This window comes from Gopherus flavomarginatus, chromosome 4, assembly GCF_025201925.1.
Source record: "Gopherus flavomarginatus isolate rGopFla2 chromosome 4, rGopFla2.mat.asm, whole genome shotgun sequence".
Classification (NCBI taxonomy): domain Eukaryota; kingdom Metazoa; phylum Chordata; order Testudines; family Testudinidae; genus Gopherus; species Gopherus flavomarginatus.
Window position 1 is genome coordinate 100,156,910 of NC_066620.1, and position 13,599 is coordinate 100,170,508.

Genomic DNA, 13,599 nt, shown 5'->3' on the forward strand with positions numbered 1-13,599 from the left:
ATCTGGAGGACGGCTTTTGCCGGAACATTTTGTGACATTCTGGCAACATGTCCAAAAAGTATGAGATTCCAGCTGTGGATAATGTCTGCTGTAGTCTGTAGACCATAGCAACCGTAAATGTCTGCATTACAAATGAAGTCGTTTCACTTTATGCCCAATGTACGATGTTGGCATTTTGTGTGGGAAGCCTCCAGCTTTGCCCAGTCTGAGCGGCATAGTGTCTATGTTTCACAACCATACAGTAGTATGGAGAGGATAGAGCTCAAATAGATCCTGAACTTGGTTACCATGCTGAGATTATATTGATTCCATATTTGAGATAAATGGTCCATGGCAGATGCCAATCCAGTGAAGAACCTTCATATGAGAGTTTATTCATAAATTCATAGATTGTAGAGCTAGAAGGGACCTCGAGGGGTCATCGAGTCCAGTCCCCTGCCCTCATGGCAGGACCAAAGACTGTCTAGACCATCCCTGATAGACATTTATCTAACCTACTCTTAAATATCTCCAGAGATGGAGATTCTGCAACCTCCCTAGGCAGTTTATTCCAGTGTTTAACCACCCTGACAGTTAGGAACTTTTTCCTAATGTCCAAACTAAACCTCCCCTGCTGCAGTTTAAGCCCATTGCTTCTTGTTCTATCTTTAGAGGCTAAAATGAACAAGTTTTCTCCCTCCTCCTTATGACACCCTTTTAGGTACCTGAAAATTACTATCATGTCCCTTCCTTGTCTTCTCTTTTCTGAACTAAACAAACCTAATTCTTTCAGCCTTCCTTCATAGGTCATGTTCTCTAGACCTTTAATCATTCTTGTTGCTCTTCTCTGGACCCTCTCCAATTTCTCCACATCTTTCTTGAAATGCAGTACCCAGAACAGGACACAATATTCCAGTTGAGGTCTAAGCAGCGCAGAGTAGAGCAGAAGAATGACTTCTCATGTCTTGCTCACAACACACCTGTTAATGCATCCCAGAATCATGTTTGCTTTTTGTGCAACAGCATCACACTGTTGACTCATATTTAGCTTGTGGTCCACTATAACCCCTTGTCAAGGTTCCTTCCACACTCTGAACTTTAGGGTACAAATGTAGGGACCTGCATGGACACTTCTAAGCTTAATTATTAGCTTAGATCTGGTAACTCTGCCACCATCCAGTAATTTCAGTGTCTGGATCACTTCTTGTCCCCCCCTCCAAAACCTTCTCCTCCCTGGGAAGCCTTGAGAGGCTTCACCAATTCCCTGGTGAACACAGATCCAAACCCGTTGGATCTTAAAACAAGGAGAAATTAACCATCCCCCCTCCTTTCCCCGCACCAATCCCTGGTGAGTCCAGATCCAATCCTCTTGGATCTTAAAACAAGGAAAAATCAATCAGGTTCTTAAAAAGAAAGCTTTTAATTAAAGAAGAAAGGTAAAAATCATCTCTGTAAAATCAGGATGGAAAATACTTTACAGGGGAACCCCCTCTAGCCTTAGGTTCAAAGTTACAGCAAACAGGGGTAAAATCCTCTCAGCAAAAAAGGACATTTACAAGTTGAGAAAAACAAAAATAAAACTAATTCGCCTTGCCTGGCTGTTACTTACAATTTTGAAACATGAGAGACTGGTTTAGAAAGATTTGGAGAGCCTGGATTGACGTCTGGTCCCTCTTAGTCCCAAGAGCGAACAACACCCAAAACAAAGAGCACAAACAAAGACTTCCCTCCACCAAGATTTGAAAGTATCTTGTCCCCTTATTGGTCCTCTGGTCAGGTGTCAGCCAGGTTTACTGAGCTTCTTAACCCTTTACAGGTAAAAGAGACATTAACCCTTAACTATCTGCTTATGACACCCTTAGATCCCTTTATGCCACACTCCTTCCTAGAAAGTCTCTTCCCATTCTGTATGTGTGAAACTTCCTTCCTAAGTAGAGCACTTTGCATTTGTCTTTATTAAACTTCATCCTGTTTACGTCAGACCATTTCTCCAATTTGTCCAGATCATTTTGAATTATGACCCTATCCTCTAAAGCAGTTGCAATCCCTCCCAGTTTGGTATCATCTGCAAACTTAATCAGCGTACTTTCTATGCCAATAGCTAAGTAGTTGATGAAGATATTGAACAGAGCCGGTCCCAAAACAGACCCCTGCGGAACCCCACTTGTTGGAGGACTGGTGAGCATTGAGCCCAAATAGCAAAAGCTGGAGACTGTTTCATTATTCAAAGAGACTGAAGTCATGAGTAAACCTTATCCTAGGTTTTTCAACTTTGTCTTTGACCACAAGCTCCTTCTCCATTTGCTGGAGTGCCTCGCAAAACCTATCAGGGCTCTGTGCTAGAAGAACAACAACATCCGCATAGTCAAAGTCTGATGGAATACTACATTATGAAATCCACTGCCTGACAAAAGAGTGCAAGGGCCAAGACACAGCCCTGCCTGACCCAAGATACTGATTTAAAAGGTGACGACATCCAATTCCTAAGATGTAAACAGGCAGTGGTTCCATTATGCAGCTCGCTAATCAAGTCCAGCAGAGTGGTTGGGACACTTACATCCTATAAGGTTTTCCATAGCACTACTCAGAGGACTGAATCAAACACAGCCTTAAGACTGACATATGCTATGTACAGAAGCTTCTTAAACTCACAATGTATCTCTGACAACAAACAGAGGGCCAAAATGGTGTCTAATGTGGACTTGTTCCTTGTAAAGCCAGACGGTTGAGGGCAATGCTTCCGATGTAGCATGGGTTCCAAACGCACCAGCAGAACATGTGCAAACACCTTTCCTGGCATGGATAACAAAGAGATCGACTTGTAGCTCTTACATTCACTGTGCAGTCCCTTGCTCTTATAAAGTGAGATAACAATACTGTCCTTCCAAGAGGTTGGCAAGGTTCCAGTTCTCCACACCAGGTGAAAGATGGCCAAAAGTGATTCCACTTCAGGATGAAAAGCTCACATTAGCAGTTCTAGGGAGATGCCATCCGCGCTTTGTTTCATCCAATGTTGGTGGGTCAGTCCAAGTGTCTGGGTCCAAAACCACAGTGGCTGCCAAATTGTCCAGCTCAGAGCAAGGTGTTCAATGATAGGGAAAGTCATTTCCAAGTCTTATCATTTTACCACTCAGTGCTGCAATGTTCAGATGGGCATAGGAAGCTGGGATGAGGCAATGCAGAGGGCCAAGGCAATTGTGCAAAATCTTTCTTCTTCCATGGTATCACCCTTCTGCAAAATATATTGTATGAGACAAGGGACATGGCCAGGGGAAGAGAGAGACTTAAAAGTCTTTTCTCCTCCACAGTAAGAGGGACATAATGCTAATGTTGCTTCAAATAATGTTACCTGCTTTGTGCACTCTGTCACCCCTAATAGTAGAGTCATAGAGTGCCATCATGGGTCAACAGACAATGGCAGAATGGCTACTGGCCTAGTTTGGTTGACACGGCTGGGGGACTGGTGGCAAGGGGATTGCAGTCATAGATTCAGTGTAAATGGCTAACTAGAGATCCACAGCATTGGGGCCACTGATATCCAGAGGGTCCCAGCCTTTGGTTCCTTTGCTGATCCTAACACTACACATTCCACACTCCCTGTCAGCCCTGCAGACCAAACTCAAATAAATGTGCAGAATGTTTGTATGAATATCTATTTGTGCAAAGGTGGAGCATATGGGTCTGTAATCCTGCTTTAATCCTCCTTATCGATTCTGGGAAAGTCTCCTCTTTGATCAACACTGCAGTTGTCTATTGCATATGCTACACTGAATAAGTGGGGAATATGCCACTGATACATACCCCCATTGCAAAGAAAAGATCTGGAACACAGATCAAAGAGGAGAATTTTGCTTTTGGCTGATCAATGATTATGTTCTATTGTTCTAGTTCTTCAAAAAAGTATTTGGCTAACAAGACTCATAGAAACAGTCTGTCATAGTGAGCTCCCTCTGGAAAGTTCACTTCTTTCCTCTCATGCAGATTTAGTTTCATAATACTAGACATTCATAAAGTCATCTTGCAGTCTTTTTAACTTTCTACCTTTCCTAATCCAGTCACAATGCAAAATTAAAAAAGCAGCATATAAAACCTTATCCACCCAGGGAACATCTCATAGCATTATGTTCAACTTGCTTTAAGCCATGAGATTCTCATTCCTAGCTACCTTAGGTACTTACATGGCCCCCATAAACATATTGTCGGATCACCTCATAGTCTTTACTGTATTTATCCTCACAGTACCCTAAAGGGGAGGGGAAGTACAATTATGGGGAATCAAGGTTTGTAAAGGGGGTTCATATGCCCCCTTATTGCCCTGCATGGCTGCAGAGCAGTGATCATGGCCGAGTCTTTTCTTATTTGATATTGTGCACAATGGAGGTATCTAAGCCCTGACCTTGCAAATAGTTATGCACATGCTTAACTTTACAGGCATGTTGTTTCACATGCAAAACTTTAAGCAGGTGAGTGGTCCCACTGAAGCCAAGCATGTGTGTAGTTAAGCACAGGCAGAACTGCAGGATCATAGGTTAGGATAGTGCATGAATTTTATGATAAAAGAGACCCAGGAATCTGGAGGGGAAAAAAGCAAAGGAGCACCAAAAATCCATTGGAAAAGTTAAAAGACAGTCAAAATGTCAGGAAGGAATTGAGCTGAGTAGAAGGGTCTGTCATAACATTTTTTCCCAGATCTGGACCTTAGCGTCCAAAATATGGGTGTTAGCATGAAAACCTCCAAGCTTAGTTACCAGCTTGGACCTGATAACGCTGCCACCAGCCAGGAATTTATACAGTGCCTAGCTCGCTGTGGTCTCCCCAAAACCTTCCCTGGGGGACCCCAAGACTCAGATTCCTTGAGTCTCACAACAAAGGGGAATAAACCATTTCCCTTCCCCCTCCTCCCCTCCAGGTGTTCCCTCCCTGGGTTCCTGGAGAGATATACAGAAGCAAGCTCCGTGAATCTAAACAGAGGGACTCCACCCTCCCTGTTTCCAGTCCTGGAAACACAAGTACCGAGAGAGCTAATCTCTCTTCCCCCCTCACCCAGAGGGTATGCAAAGTCAGGCTAGTAAATCTAACACAAAGAGATTTCCCTCTCCCTTCGTCCCTTAGCCTTAACCAGTGAAAAAACTCAAACAGGTCTTAAAAAGAAAGCTTTATATAAAAAGAAAGAAAAGGACATAAAAATGGTCTCTCTGTATTAAGGTGACAAATACAGGGTCATTTGCTTAAAAGAAAAAAATGAATAAACAGCCTTATCCAAAAAGAATACAATTTAAACATTCCAGCAACTACACACATGTAAATACAAAAAAACAATATAAACTTATTGTCTTACTATCCTTGTACTTACAACTTGGAAACAGAAGATTAGAAAGCCAGGAGACAGAAAGATCACTCTCAGAGCCGAGAGGGCACAGACACAAGACAAAGAACAAAGAACTCACACCCAAAACTTCCCTTCGCCCAGATTTGAAAAAGTCTTGTTTCCTGATTGGTCCTCTGGTCAGGTGTTTCAGGTTACTCCTTTCCAGGTGAAAGAGACATTAACCCTTAGCTATCTGTTTATGACAGGGTCTTGCACTGAATTTTCAAAGTAGCTATGGAAGGACTGACTGGCACAGTTGACGACAGAGTACTAGAAATGAGGCTCCTGAAATGCAAGAAAGGACTGGCCAGTGGTTAGGGTGCTAACCTGGCACTCCAGAGACATGAGCTTCCCACATCCTGGGGAGAACAGGAACCAGCAGGCTGCTACTCTCTGACAGGAGTGTTGGAGGGGAGTTGGTCCAGAGGAGGAAGTAATCTACACCTGAAAAATAACTGGTACAGATTGCTTTCCCCTTACTTCTGGGTTAAAGTATAAATTAAACTCTGATTCAGAATAATACACTGCCCTGTACTTGGTCTGGTTAGCTCAGCCCACAATAAATAGCGCAATAGGAAACTACATTTGTTGATGTTTGTGTGGTCATAAATGACTGTTCTTAGATATGTTTTTCAGCAATTAAGGGGAAATAAACTGAGAGACAAAGGCATGGAATAAAATACATATCTTTTAAATTCTATTATGCAATTCTGAACTAGGATTTATACCATGCCTATCACCATGTCTGAACACCTTTGGCTGTTTGAAATTATTTTAGTATTTCTACAAAGCACCCTGTTGAAATAGCTTCTTGCTTAGATCACTAGTGGCAAGAGGCTAACTGGATTCCATTGGGTTTTACTTCTATTGGGAATAACTGGTCAGCATTTGTAAGGAGGAGCTCTATGCATAACCACCTTTGGCTAAGCATATTTCCATGTTTCTTCAGCATTTTGTAAGTGTTTGATACAGAAACAATTCTGTACATTGGAGGTACTGCTTCCCCAAGCTTCTGGGCCTTTGCCCAGTTGCAATCTCAGCAATGTTATTGCAGCTCCTTCCTGTCCCTTTGATGTAGCATTTGCTTTTTAAATTCCTTCTGGTTTCACTCATTTTTCTCACTCTGCTTTTTGGCTTGATTTCTGAAGGTAGTGGGGCTCTTTCAGGGCGCAGGCTTTATCAGAGAGTGGCTTTATCAGAGAGTGTATGCTGTCCCCCTCTAACTGTTTCACTAACTCATAGTGTTACAGTCTGATAGATTTATTAAGCCTTAACTGTCCCCAGGAATACTGGGAAGGACGACATCAAACAGACCATACATCGTATTGTGCTTGGAAACATCAGCTGCAGTAACAACTGAGAAAGTGAATGCTGTTTATTTCCAAACTGATCTCCTTTCTGCTCAGAGGGCCCCAAACTTCCCTGTGAGTTGAAGAAGTCCAGCACCTCCAAGGCTGTATTCAGTGCCTTGCTGGATCAGGCTTCTAAATGCCTAGTTCCCAGCAGCACTGAGAGTCTGGAAATGTAAGACTATATATCAGGGGTCGGCAACCTTTCAGAAGTGGTGTGCCAAGTCTTCATTTATTCACTCTAATTTAAGGTTTCATGTGCTGGTAATACATTGTAATGTTTTTAGAAGGTCTCTTTCTATAAGTCTATAATATATAACTAAACTATTGTTGTATGTAAAATAAATAAGGTTTTTAAAATGTTTAAGAAGCTTCATTTTAAATTAAATTAAATTGCAGAGCCTCGTGGACCAGTGGCCAGGATCCGGGCTGTGTGAGTGCTACTGAAAATCAGCTAGGGTGCCGCCTTTGGCACGCGTGCCATAGGTTGCCTACCCCTGCTATATAAACTAGTCTAAGAGGGACTTCATTTCTTCAATGTCATGATGGCAGCAGAGAGAGATGCAAAAAGCAAACACAAAATAAATACTGGAATGTAAATTGGATATTTAAAATTCTTTCAGTTTTAATCACCCAAGGTGCTGTTAGTTACATAGGTAAGAACATCTGTTTCTTACAATATTTGTTTTTAAGTTCACACCGTGCTTTCAACTCAGCACAGTTACTAAGGACATTAACATATCAGGGGGAATAGACATTTTGTGCTCTGTACAGGTGGGAAAAAAAAGGTAAAAATCTTGTTGTTTCAAAAAAAGAACATGCCAACTATACTATTTCCCCCCTAAAATTAAGTGTCAATAATATAGTTAATTATCCCTCTGGGCAAACTAAGAGTTGCCCCTGGTCTTAATTGAGCATTTTTAATGGTTATATAATTTACTATACTTGTGGTTCATTTAAAAAAGATGGACCTACTATTTTGTCATATATAAAATGCAGGTTTGAGTAGCTCAGGATTTTATCGTCAGTAAGAAATACAATTGATAATGGGCTCCAGGGAAATATTTCTCTCTCAAATAGGCATTATGCTTTAATGGACTGAGCAACGAACTAGCAGTGAGGAACTCCTGGGTTCTATTAGCTGTCTAGCTTTGGGCAAGTCACTTAGATTCTGAGACATGTGGAAGTTATCTTCAAAATGAGGATAATACTATTTGCTTCCCTACTTCACATTCTTCTCCACATTAAGGGCTTGATCCAGCTCCACACAAGTCAATGGGAGTTTCACCATTTCCCTTCAGTGGGAGCAGGATCAAGCCTTAATTATACACTGAAGTGTTGAGCCAAATTCTACCCTCAGTTACAGCTCATTGACTTTAGTGGGATTGTTCCGGTGCCACTGAGGGCAGAATTATTCTATCACCATAGCATCTCAGCGCCTACCAGGATTAAGAATAAACAAGATTAGTGTCTGTCATGAAATTTTCTCTCCATTCCTCCCCAAGAGGGAGAAGTTAAGTGGATGTAGTGTGGGAGGGATGTTGTTTTTAAAAATGTTGTTATATGTGTGTGTGGTGAGAGAGACTGAGAGATTCAAATATGCTATGTGCTGCTTATTGGGAAAGTAAGTTGAAGGTGTTATGAGGCTTGTTACCTTTCTAAAATCCTGTTCTATAAGCCAGATTTTCAAACACTCGTCTCAGTTTTTCCTCACATAATCTTGCAAGAACAAAAATTGAGGTCTGGTTAAGGCAGGGCTGAAAATGTAGTCTCTAAATTGTATACATTTAGAAAGGGGGAAAAGTGAACACAAAGCCTTGAAATCTGAAGACATTTTAAGTATCCACATTTTTTCTGAAGGGTTACAGACAAACTTTTTTTATTTTATAAAAGGAAAAATGATAATCCTGAAGACATTTTCATGTTCTTCAGCACAAAACATCATCTCATTCTTTGCACCCACAGCTGAACTGCAGGTACAAATCTAAGTATGAGCATTTCTAACCATTCATCTAGGTAGGTAGAATTGCAAGTACTTGGCAAATCCTTAGCTGATGTAAACTGTCATCACTTCATTGAAGTCAACAACTGTTCACACCAGCTAAGGGCTCTGCCCCTCAGCTTTTGTATGCAGTTAATTCTGCGGGCCAGGGAAGATTTGTGTGGGTAAGCAAGAGCAGCCTAATGTCACACAAGGAGAAGGACACCTTAGCACTGAGATAGTTCTGGTGACACTGTGAACATTCCCACCCCTAGGCACACCACCACAGGCGATGCCGTGTCTTGGAGTTATGCTATCCAAACAGATCTTGTATAAGAGATATGCAGTAATTTTTAAACAGGGCACACGACATCACCTAATTATATTGAAATGTCATTTTCTCAGCCAGTCAGAGGGCAGTATTATTGCCAATTTTGCAACCTGAACTAGGGTTGGTTTGGAATTTCAATAACCATAACAAATGCCAAACTTGTGAGTGTGTTGATGCCCACTTTTAGCCAGTCATAGTACAGAGATTGGCACAGTTATTGCTCAATAACCATCCTGTAAATATGCAGAGCAATCTATTTGGATGGCCTCTTTTAACCATTCTGCTTTGGCTGGTCCTACACTTGGACTTTAAGCTTTCTGCCAGCAATGATGATGATACCTCTGCTTCACAATCCCTTGGGCTAGAGAACAAAACCCTCCAAAATGAACTAGAACAAGAGTTTAAAACAAAAAAAAAAGTATCGTGGCACCACTGCAATGGGAATAGTTTTAGACAGCGTTACAAACCTTTTCATTCATTTGCCTTCTGTCCCTCCCTTCCCTTCCCACACGGCAGTAAGGCTGTCATTCCCACAAGCACTGTTAAATCATTGTGGTGTTATCATTGCCCATGAACATTAGACGATCCCCAGCCCTTTCCTCCTAATTTTGCAACAAAATTCCGCTGCCAGTTAGAGCTGTGTAAATTCAAAGCAATCCTGTTGGAGTCAGGGGGAGTTTTGCTTGAGTAAGGAATGCCAGGGGTGCTGGAACAATTTTATAGTGAGGATTTTGAAAGGCATTAAATAAAACAGTAAATAAGACCTGTTTATGATGGAGGCCATGCATTCAGTTGCCATTGTTACAGGTGCTGTTGCACCTGCAGTACCCTTAGTGCCAGTGCCCCTAAGGAATGCTGGATAAGACCTGGAGTGAAATCTTGGATCCATCTGAAGTCAGTGGCAAAACTCCAATTGAGTTCACTGGAGGCAGGATTTTACCCTTCGTGTTTTATGCTAGAGAAATGGATGCAACATCACTTTACACTTTTTGCACGATTATTTTCCACCTTGCCCCCATTAGGGGAATTTGTCCCGCATTAGACCCTCAACATATTGAAAGGTCTGGCCCTGGCAAAGGAGCTATAGTAGGTAAAACTTTCCTGTCAGCTCCTGTACACACATGCAGAGTATCCAGTGCTGCATAAACTCTTACAAACAACATTCTAACAGCCTGTGTCACCAGAAGACTCAGACATATTACCCCATACTGCGTTCCACAACAGCACACAGTCTAATAAACAACATCTAAAAGATTCCATCCAAGATGCCAGTTGCTGACAAAGTCAAGCTTGGTCATAAGGAAGCTGAGAATACTGTGCCTGTCCATATATGAAAAAGGTTTGAAATACAGGATGACTTCTATATGACTAGATCTCATTGTATTTACTTCCAGGTGTAAAAAGTCATTGATAAAGGCACTAGTCCACCCTCAAGGGTCCAAATCCTGTTCTCAGTTGCCCTTGTTTAAATCTGAAATGTCTCCACTGAAGTCAACAGAGTTACTCTAAAATGACACTGGTGAAGTTGAAAGTTCAGTTGGTTCAATACACAGCAATCCATTAAAGCAATGGCTTGGCCACTTGCTTTAGTTATTTTATGAGCATATTTTCTGCTGAAGCTTGCAGCAGTGAAGGTACTGTATCTGGATCAGTATATGATATGTATCTGGATCAGTGTGTGCATGCACAATACGATTTGGTTTATTTTTTCCTGTGGCCAGTGACTACACATATCTTGTAGATGCTGTTTCTTACGTATGATAGTGTGGCAAACAGAGCAGAAGTTATTTTAAAAACACATGTCATGCTTATATTTGCCTCTTCTTCCTATCAGCGATGTTACCAAGCTGGTGCCAAAGGAGAAAGGACTTTATTGTTTTGTTTTAAAAACATGTTGCCCTTCTGAGCACCCCTCCTTGGGCCATATACCTCCACACTGGGGCTTTGTGAGAAAATTAACTGGTTGTACATTTCTGCCCACAAGCTCTAAAACTGGTTCTGTGAACCATGTCCAAATCTAAGCTACCATAGTGTAATCCTGTGTTAACTCTGTGAAACTCAGGGGAGTTTCTTTAGGTTTACACCAGAGATCAGACTGGGGCCAAGATTTTCCAAGGTGACAGGTGATTTTGGGTGCCTCTGCTTCAGGGCAATCAACTTGAGATGCCATAAGGGAACTTGATTGTCAGAAAGTACAAAGCAGACCCCCTGACTAAAAATCAGGCCCTTTACGGTGTCTCAAGCTAGGCAGCCAGAAACCTAAGGCACTCTCAATCACTGGTCACTTTGGAAAAATTTAGCTTATATTTCAACACGTTGGCTCTGCCTGCCTCTGACAACACATGAGTCATGAGTAACTGCCTAGACCTTTAAATAACAGTTGGTCAGTGGAAGAGAAGCATTGCCCATGAAAGCTTATGCCCAAATAAATTTGTTAGTCTCTAAGGTGCCACAAGTACTCTTCATTGTTATTGCAATCTAAGATGCTCTGGTATTATTTTATCATGTGCACTTTGATTTAATTTATAAAATAGTACATATGAATTCCTTGTAATGCTCCTTAGCAGCTCTGAGGATTTTTTGGCTAGACGGTGCCATTTTAAAATAGTCACTTTTCAGAGTAAATTTGCTCTTTAAGTTCTGGTATATTGCCTTCTGGATTGTGGCAGGCACTGAAATGCTCCTAACAGACAAACAACAATAATAATTATTTTCTAAAGTAACAGCCTGTTATTTCTTTATTTTCTCTGCAGTCTTTTGCAGGACAACTTTGGTTACATCTCATTTACTGAAACGTTAATCTTCAGATCGGACTGGCAAACAAGCCATTGATCTGAAGAGCCAGGATTTTATGCTATCCATTACCTCCTCCATAAATGGTTATATTGTTACATTTGTTTGCTTCTAGACTAATTAGAGTTAATCCATTGTGTTTCATTGATGAAAAAAATTAGACTAGATTTTGCTCTCATATGATCATAAAACTCCCTCTGAAATTAGTTGTGTATTAATATCTAAAACACAGTTTGGCCTTTGTGCTGTAGGTCATTTATGTGTAATATTATTGTTAGCACTTCTGAAAATTATAGGTAAGTCCATCAGATGGCATAATGTTAAATAACTGACCTCACCATGAACTTTTATAGCTATAATTTACATACTGCCGTAGATGGGCATGGTCCTTTACAAAACAAAGGAGTCTCTGCCCCAAGGAGCTGACAATTTAAAAAAAAATGCCAGAAGAAGAGAATAAATACAGGGAAAGTTTGTGAGAAGAGGAGGAAGGTGAAAACAGTAAGTTTATATGGCTGCTTAGATGAGTGTGGCATGTATCGTTGTGGTTCTTGTTTTGTTTAAATTACTATGTAAAGACAGTAGGTTACAAGCCTCCTTGGAGAAATGGATTTTGAGAAGCAGGTTAAAGGAGGTAGTGGAGGTATGGTGGGCTGAGCCCTCACATCCAGGTGGAGAAAGCTTATTAAAAGGAGATATATAGGTGAGTGTGGAAGGACAACATGAAGGACACAATCAAACCATATGTTGATGATGTTTAGTCCTACACCAGTGTCGTCTTCTGGGAAGTAGTGTTTTCTTCCCTGACAAGAAACAATGTGTAGAATGAGCAGGCTTACTTGTCTAAAGAACCCTAAACATGCCACCAACTAATCCCATGACAGCCTGTTGACTTTGCAGGGAACAAGGAATGATACCCCTCTGCCTCCACCTCCCTCCCACTTTGCTGTCTCTGCTCAATGTGAGGAAAACGCTGGGTTTTTCACTGTCTGCATCACGTTAATAAAAACAAAAAAGAATGAGCACATGGTAAATCTGCACAAAAGAGCCAATTCCGACTAATGGAATAAGCAGCTCATTAACCCACAAATTAGGTACCCCACCAGATTCTTGAACATATGTGTCTTTGTTGCCAGGGGGTCTGTTCAGAATGCTTCGGATACAGCCTGCTGTAAACAGTACTTTTCCTAGATTTTTTGGAGTTTAGTTCTCCTTAATATGAGCTGTAAAAGCAGCAAAGAATCCTGTGGCACCTTATAGACTAACAGACGTTTTGGAGCATGAGCTTTCGTGGGTGAATACCCACTTCGTCACCCACGAAAGCTCATGCTCCAAAACGTCTGTTGGTCTATAAGGTGCCACAGGATTCTTTGCTGCTTTTACAGATCCAGACTAACATGGCTACCCCTCTGATACTTACTATGAGCTGTTCTCTGAGAGGCTGGTAGTGATTCAAGGTGTTTCTTGTCCTCAGAGATCGAGCACGCTGCCTCCACGCTGGTCCTCTCCTAGAAAGCAAGATAAGTTTAGGAGTAAAATTCAGAAGCCTTGTCCAGTAGCCAAATGTGAAGCTGCAAAACTACTCATTTAAATTGTCACTGGTTAGTAGTATTAAGTGCACATGGCTGCAGTCTCCGTGCTGGGTTCTGGGTTTAGTTCATTTTGCTGAAGTGAAAAGTTTGTTAAATAGTGAAGAGAGAAGTACCAGCATTTCACAAGGACTTGCTGGGATAGTGGCCAATATGATGAAGGTTCAGAAGGGTTGGCCAAAAGATAGCAGCACAAAGTAAAGGTATCA